Raw genomic sequence first — 8,622 nt, 5'->3', positions numbered from 1 at the left:
TTGATGGTTGATATATAAGTTGGTATCAAAAATGTTAAGATGTCAACAAAAACTCAAAATAAGTGGCATTGGCTTTGAGATCTCGATAGTAGGCAGAGGAGGAAAAATGTGGTAAAGAATCTGCAAGTGAAGCTCAAAAAAGTGACAAATTAAGTGTTAATGAAAACAGTGGAGCAAAGAGAAAATTGCTATAGAGCAGCAGGAAAAAATGATGACCCATGTGATTCAGCAGCTAACCAACTGGCAGTAATATCTCCTGGACTGACTGGAAAGATAAGAAAAACACCAAGCATAATTTCAGATATGATTAAGGAGGTTTGAAAGCAGAATGTTCAAAGTGTCTGTTATCTTCAAGTCGTGCATGACAAGGTAAAGAAAATGAGAAATAAGCTAAATTGTGTTTCTAAACACAATTTAGTTTAGAAACACAATCTAGAGGAAATATAGAGGAGCCTGGGCTTTCTGGGATGGAAAGTAAAAATATATCTCTATCTTGCAAAAGATTTTCAAGTGAACAATAATGCCCTGAATGTAATGATCAAATCAAACATGTGGCTTTACTACCTTTTGCTAAGACCTCAGGAATATCTGAGTGACACCTGCAAGATAGCAGAGGAGGAGATCCCAGCTTTATTCCTCCCATGTAAAATAACAGGCAGATATCAATGAATAACAACAATAAAAAGCTCTAGGAGAGTTCAGGAGTCCAAATAAGAAGTTGCAGCAATAATGGAGAAAAAAAGAGAATAACTAAAGAAAGGGTAACAGCTTCATTCATTTACATTATCCCATCCTGCAGGATGCTACCACTCAGTGCCAAGAGGGAAACCCCTGGTCCACGTATTCCTCTCAGAAGGAAAAGGAGAGCAGAGTGAATAACCAGCTTCTTCAGACTTTGGGGGCACTGCCTGAAGGACCTGCTTCAGTTTCACTCCACCTACATCTTCTTTTGGGGAAGATCAACATAGCTGATATATGTATCAGCTATATGTACCAGGGATTGAACTCAGGGGCACCTAACTACTGAGCCACATCCACAGCCCTTTTTTATTTTTTACTTTGAAACAGAGTCTCACATATTACTTAGGACCTCACTAATTTGCTGAGGCTAGTTTTGAACTGGCAATCTTTCTGCCTCAGCCTCTCAAGCCACTGGGATTACAGGCATGCCCTACCACTCCCTGCTAGCTGAGATATCTGGAGGCAGCTAGGAAGAAAGAAGGATTAGTTACCATATCAGCCATGCAGCAGGTACTGCTGCAGTCCCCAGTGGCCTGCTCTGTAGGGTACCCCAGCAGCCTTTGGCACTGAGGGCCTCAACAGCCGTGTAAGCTGCCATAAACCCCCACTTCACAAGGACAGGCTACCTTACCTCTTTGGAGAAAGAGCCACCGTTAGGCTACCCTGGGCTAGCACTGTCACCCCCAATACACACATACACACTGCCTGCATCTATGTGCAAACCTGGACCTTGAAACCACAGCTGCTCCTCACACAGTTTTACTCCAGACCCCAGCCTACTGCTACCCATGAGCATCCAAGCCTCAGAAACAGATGCTGCTGCCTCAGTTGGCATACCTGGATCCTAGAGCTTTAGTTGCTCCCCACTGAAGAAAAAAAAAATTGGAAGACCATGGTAAACTTTGCCTCTGAGGAGGTCAACAGCTCTTGCCAATGCCCTGAACACACTCAGCCTTGACCCCACAATCTTGGCCAACATTGACCTCAGCTGACACAGCTATATGGAAACTATGCTGCTGAACTCTCCCTGGTGTCAGAATTGCTACACCCCATGCAGCCAGTACCCTTAACAACACCCATAGGGAAAGTTTCTTTCCATCAAAACCAGTCTATAAAGTCTGGAAATGACAAATATTCCCTCAAATATGCAGACATTAAAGCAAAGCTATTAGAAATAAAATCGAGAAAACATGGTATCGTCAAGGTATCACGATTTTCATCTTAAAGAAGCTCAGTGAACTACAAGAGACCACAGATAGATAACTAAATGAAAATTCTGGAGCTGAAAAATACAATGAGAGCTTCAACAACAAACCTGACCAAGCAAAAGAAAAGAATCAGTATAAAACAAACAAACAAATAAACACACACACACACACACACACACAAAAAAAAAAAAAAAACAGATCATTTGAAATTATCCAGTGAGAGAAGCAAAAAGAAAATGAAAAAGGGTAAAGCAAACCTATATGACTTGTAAGACATGGAACAATACGTACTTTATGGGAGTCCCAGAATGATCAGAAAAAGAGAAACAAACACAAAGTTTATTTAAAGAAACAATTACAGAAAACATCTTAAAACGAGGATAGGAAATGAATATCCACATCAAGATTCCCAAGAACCCACCTGGACTGAAAATCCAAGAGATCTTCTTCAAGACATATTAGAGCCCAGTTATCTAAACTCAGGAACAAAAGATATCAAATCAAGGTAACCAATGTTTTCATCTCCTCATCACCACTTTGCATTTGGAGACTTTGAGCTTTCTAGTTATTCATCAAATGCATAATAGGTCATTGTGAACTATAGTCAACCCACTGTTCTATAGAACACTAGGAATTATTACTTTTATCTAACTCTGCTAAACAATGAACTTTTGAACAACTATTGAGTCATAGAGGAACTGAAAAGAGAACTTGAAGGGTATTTTGAAACAAATAAGGATGAAAACACAACATAACAAAAACTGTGGGATACAGCAGAAGCAGTACTAAGAGAAAAGTTGGCAGCAGTAAAGACACTCAAAAAGAAAGATCTTTGGGCTGGGGTTGTGGCTCAGCAGTAGAGCACTTGCCTAGCATGCTCGAGACCTTGGGTTTGATCCTCAATACCACACAAAAATAAATAAACAAAATAAAGGTATTGTGTCTAACCAAAAAATAAATATTAAAAAAAGAGAAAGATCTCAAGCAACCTAACTTTACACTTCAAAACTAGAAAGAGAACAACAGACTAAGACCAAAGTTTTCAGAATTAGAGAAAAGAACAGTGATGAGAGAGCAGAAATAAATCAAGTAGAGAATGAAAAGAAAAAAATTAACGAAGAGTTGGGGTTTTGAAAAAATAAACCTGACAAACCTCAAATTTTTAAAAATCAGAAATAAAAGAGAAGACACTACAACAGATCCTCAGAAATAAAAAGAAATAGAAGCTTTATTTTTTTTCCAAGTTGGGTAAGGCAGAATAGCCCCCACAAAGATGGGTGGTAAGAAGGGCCATTCTGTCAACAGTAAGGTAGTGACCTGAGAAGGCACCATCAACATTAGCAAGCACAGCCATGGAATGGGCTTCAAAAGATGTGTCCCTAGTCACTCAAGGAGATCTAGAAATTTGCCACAAAGGAGATGGGGACCCAGATATATGTATTGATACTAAGCTTAACAAAGCTTTTTGGGCCAAAGGAATAAGACATTTTATCCATGTATGATTGTCCAGAAAACATAATGAGGCTGAATATTCACCAAACGAGTTCTATACTTTTGTAACCAATGTCCCTGTTACTACATTCAAAAAGCTGTAGTCAGCGTGGACAAGAACCCACTGCTCATTATGCAATAAAGTTTGACTGGAAAAAAAAAAAGACTAACTTGAGAATTATATAACAACAAACTGGGTAACCTAGATGAAATGGATTAATTCTGAGAAAAAACCTCCCAAAAGTGAATCAAGAAGAAATAGAAAGCTTAAACAGATCAATAACTAAAAAGGAGACTGAGTTATTTATTTATTATTTATTTATTTGTTTGTTTGTTTAATAGTTTGTACCAGGGATGGAACGTAGTTCCTCATACATGCCAGGCAAGACCTCTACCACTAAGTCATATCTCCAACTCTTTTTATTTTTATTTTTTATTTTGAGTCAGGGTCTCACAGAGTTGTCCAGACTGACCTCAAATTTGTGATTCTATTGCCTCAACCTTCTGAGTAGCTGAGATTGCAGGCATGTTCCATCACACCCAGCTAGGAGATTGAACCATCATTTAAGAACAAAAACAAAAACAAAACCTCCCAATAAAGAAAATCTGAGGACCAGATGGCTTCATGGATGAATGCCACCAAACATTCAAAGAAAATTTCATACCAAGCCTTCTTAAGCTTTTCCAAAAAATATGAGAAAACACTTCCAAACTTATCTTATGAGGCTAACATAACTCTGACACCAAAACTAGACAAAGACACCACAGGAAGAGAAAACAGGCCAATATCTCCTTGATGAACATACAGGCAAACATCCCCAATAAATACTAACAAATCAAATTCAACAACACAGTCAAAGAATCATGCACATGCCCAAGTGGGATTTAGACCTGGGATACCAGAAATGATTCAATATTGGTAAATAATTCAATTAGCAAAATGAAAGGGAAAAAAATAACACGACCCTCTCAACAGGTGAAGAAAAAGCATTTGCAAAGTTCCACCTTCATTTATGATTAAAAATCACAATGTAAGTACAGGAGCAATTTATCTCAACATGTCAAGGGCCATATATTGAAAAGCATGTAGCTAACATCATACTCAGTGGGGAGAAATGGAAAACTTCAGTTTCACCACAAAGATCTGGAATAAGGCAACAATACACACTCTTGCCACTGTTTTCAACATACTGTTTGAAGTCCTAGCCACAGCAATTAAACAAAAACAAAAAAGCAAACCAAAAAAAGAAAAGAAAAAGAAAAGGCCACAAATCTGAAAAGAAGATGCACATTTATTTCAATTTACACATGACACAATCCTATTTGTAGAGAAGTCTAAAACTCAACAATAACAAAAATGGTTAAATCAATAAAAAATATTCAGGAAGGTTGTAGGATACAAAAGCAACATATAGAAGTTAATTGAATTTTTATACACAAAGAACTGTCAAAAAAAAAAGGAAAGAATAGAAACCAAGAAAATGTCATTAATAGTAGCAACAAAAACAATAAAGTGCTTAGAAATAAACCTAACCAAAGAAACAAAAAACTTATAATTTAAAAATTATAAAATGTTGAAAGAAGTTAAGATCGACAAATGGAAAGCCATTTCATGTTCATGGACTAGAAGAAATAATGTTTTAAAAATGTTCATACTGACCAAAGCAATCTATGGATGTAACACAATCACTATCAAAAACCCAATGGGATTCTTTATAGAAATAGAAAAAAATCCTAAAATTCATATGAAAGCACAAAGACCCTAAATAGCCAAAGCAATCTTGAGAAAGAAAAACAAAGCTGGAGGCACCAGCTTTGTTTGATTTAAAAATATATTACAAAGCTATAATGACCAAAATAGTATGGTGCTGTTAAAAAAATAAACATATAGACAAATGGAATAAAATAGAGAGCCCAGAAATAAATACACATGTCTACATTCAATTAATCTTCAACAAGGGTGCCAAGAACACACAATGGTAAAGGGTATCTCTTCAATTAATGATGTTGGAAAGACTGGCTTTCCATATGCAGATGATTGAAACTGGATACTCTTTTCACACAATATGTAAATATCAACTCAAAATAGATTAAAGATTTAAATATAAGACCTGAAACCATAAAACCACTAGAAAAAAATACAGGGGAAATTCTTGGCGTTAGTTGGGCATTTTTTTTAATGTAATACCAAAAGCATAGTTAACAGAATAAAAGGGTATACAGAGAGGATACAGTCACAACCCAAAACAAAAACAAACAAAAATATCTGCATAGCAAAAGAGACAGTAAACAGAAGGAAAAGCATATGTCTGAAAACCATATGTTTGACAATAGGTTGAAATCCAAAACATATAAGAAATTCATGCAACTTAGAAAAGATATTACAAATTGGACAAAGTATCTGAATACACATTTCTCAAAATAAGACATAGAAATGACTGACAGATGTTTGAAGAAAATTTAATCTCACTAATCATCAGGGAAATGCTACCAAAATCCAAAGAGATACCACCTTACACCTAATGGAATGGCTGTTATCAGAAAGATGAAAGATAGCAACAGTTTGAGCGAATGCAGAGAAAAAGGAGCCCTTGTAGATGGTTAGTGGGAATATAAGCTGGGACAATAATGCTAAAGCAAATGAGATGCAGGAAGACACATACTGCATGATCTCACTTACATGTGGATTCTAAAAATGTCAAATTCAGGGCTGCGATGTAGCTTAGTGGTACAACATTTGCTTAGCATATTCGAGGCCCTAGATTCAATCCCCAGCATTGAAAAAACAAAAGTCAAATTCATAGAATTAGAGAGTAGAATTGGTGAGTGTCGGGGATTGGGAGGAGTAGAATATGGGGAGAGGGTGGTTAAGGAGTACAGCATTTCAGCGTGTAAGATAAGCTATAGAGATCTAATATACAACAATGTGACTATAGTCAACGATATTACATACTTGTAGTTTGCTTAGAAGATAGATCTTAAGTGTCTGCAGCACACATAGGTAAACATGAAGTTAAGACGTTACTTAGCTTGATTGTGGTTAATATTTTACAATGTCTACATATATCAAATTATCAAGTTGTACACCTTACAAATAAATACAATTTTTAGTTGAAAACTGTCTGTTAATAAAGTTGGGGGCAAAAAATAAATCAAAGGAAGATTTAAGGTGGTGTGTGGTAGTGGACAAAAAGGGTTTATCAGACTTTTGAATGAATAAAGTTTTATAAATACAGTTATAGCTCATTTTTAATTTAATCTTTGCAGCCTGATTGAGCATGTTTCCATATGTGTACTTTTCATCGTGATTCCTATGAAATGCTTTCATTTTACTTTGGAGAAAGGAATGTTATCCAAGAGAAGAACATAGTGAGCTAGCAAGTTCCCAGGTCCTATATGGTAAGTCTGTTAGCTTTCTAAACCTGCAGAACTATTCCTACTATTTTGTTAGGGAAATTTTGGAAACTATTTCAGCTCACTTGGCCCATCATTATCTCTAAGTTTCAAGGATGCAGTCCAGCTGTATATGAGGATTGCCCACAGCCATCCTGACCAGGAAGTTAAATAGTGAGTCATGGGAGACCCATACTGATCTGAACCCTGGTATGAATGAACTCTCCCCATTCAGACTTAATCCCATTCCCCTACCCACTCACATGATATCTTCCATATTCATTCCTATGCTTGCTCTCCTTATTTCTACTGGTACATATTACCCAAGTCCTGCAGGTTTGAGGGTCAGGAGGATAATCCATTCTTAACTCATTCCAGAGACAATGCTTTGCTTTCCTGTTCAGATCTTTCTAAGGACCAAATGTGTTTATATGTCTAGAAGTAATGAGGATAAACAAAGGCAGACTTTGAGATGGATAAGCATCATCTTGCAATATGCTTCAGGTGAGAACTCTGCATGGTCACCAGGCAGTTGGAGTCTGTGGAAGGAGCTATTTCTGTTTGCCAGCATGTTCAACAGACTCTGGTATTTTATTGTTTTCAAGCATATCCATCAAGCCACATCCCAGAGTCCTGACTTCAGGATGGGAGAACGGTGGCTGGGGTGGAGTGCGCATATGTGCGCACACATGCAGGGATCAAACCTAAGGTCTTCCACATGTTCGACAGACACTACCACTGAAACACATCCCAATCTGCAAGGGGGCTTTACAGCCCTCGAATCCAGTTTCCCATGTAACTTTGTCATCCTTACAAATTTTGGACATGATTTTTAATGTAACCTTCAGCCACCTGAGGGGCAAGTATCACATTATGGACAAAGAACAAAGATCAGAATGACCACAGCAGAATTCTCATCCAAAACAGGAGAAGCTGGAATATAATGGGACACCATTTTCTGCATTCTTAGAGCTAGAGTTTTATACCAAAAGAAAATATCTTTCAAAGTTGAAGGTAAAATTAAGAATTTCTAGATAAACAAAAACTTTAGTAATTTACCAGTAACAGAGCTCTGCTTACAAGAAATGTTGAAAACAATTCTTGACACACACACACACACACACACACATGCACATCCCACATGGAAATTTGGATGTTAACAAAGAAATGAGTAACACAGGTTATGGCAAATATGTGACTGAACATAAAACAGTTTTTTCTTCATATTAATTTACTGAAGAGACAACCAGGAATAGAGATATAGCTCAGAAGGTAGAGATCTTGCCTTGTACAAAAATTACCTTGAGTTCAATCTCCAGCACTGCCAAGGAAAAAGAAGATAATTGAGTGTTTATAGTAGAAATAGTAACAACCATATTTAGGGGGTATAACATATGTAGATGTAAAATACATGATTATATTACAAAAGACAAAGAGGAAACAGAAATATGCTGTTGGAAGGTTCTTCTACATTATGTGAAGTGATATAATATTAGCTAGCTGATGAGTGATGTTATAGCTGTATGCTATAAAACCCAGAGCACTAGTTAAAAAAATAAAGAGGGATATCACTAGTAAATCAATGATGGAGAATAAAATTACATTCTAAATAATACTCAATCCAGAAACAATCAAGCAAAGAAAGATAGCTCTAGAGGAACGATCTAGAAAAAAATAGAATGATGACAGATTTAAGCCCAAACAATTTGATAATTACATCAAATATAAATTGTTAAGCACTCCAATTAAAAGACAAAAGTTATCAAATTGGATTAAAAATCAAGATCTG

General features: G+C 36.5%; 1 pseudogene; it reads left to right on the top strand.

Annotated features, from left to right (window-relative positions):
• The first annotated feature begins 361 nt into the window (after positions 1 to 361).
• Positions 362 to 3,544, top strand: LOC113194179 (large ribosomal subunit protein eL31 pseudogene; annotated as a pseudogene).
• The last annotated feature ends 5,078 nt before the right edge of the window (positions 3,545 to 8,622 follow it).

This window comes from Urocitellus parryii, chromosome 9 (assembly GCF_045843805.1).
Source record: "Urocitellus parryii isolate mUroPar1 chromosome 9, mUroPar1.hap1, whole genome shotgun sequence".
Taxonomy (NCBI): Eukaryota; Metazoa; Chordata; class Mammalia; order Rodentia; family Sciuridae; genus Urocitellus; species Urocitellus parryii.
This window is presented reverse-complemented; position numbering and strand designations above follow the sequence as displayed.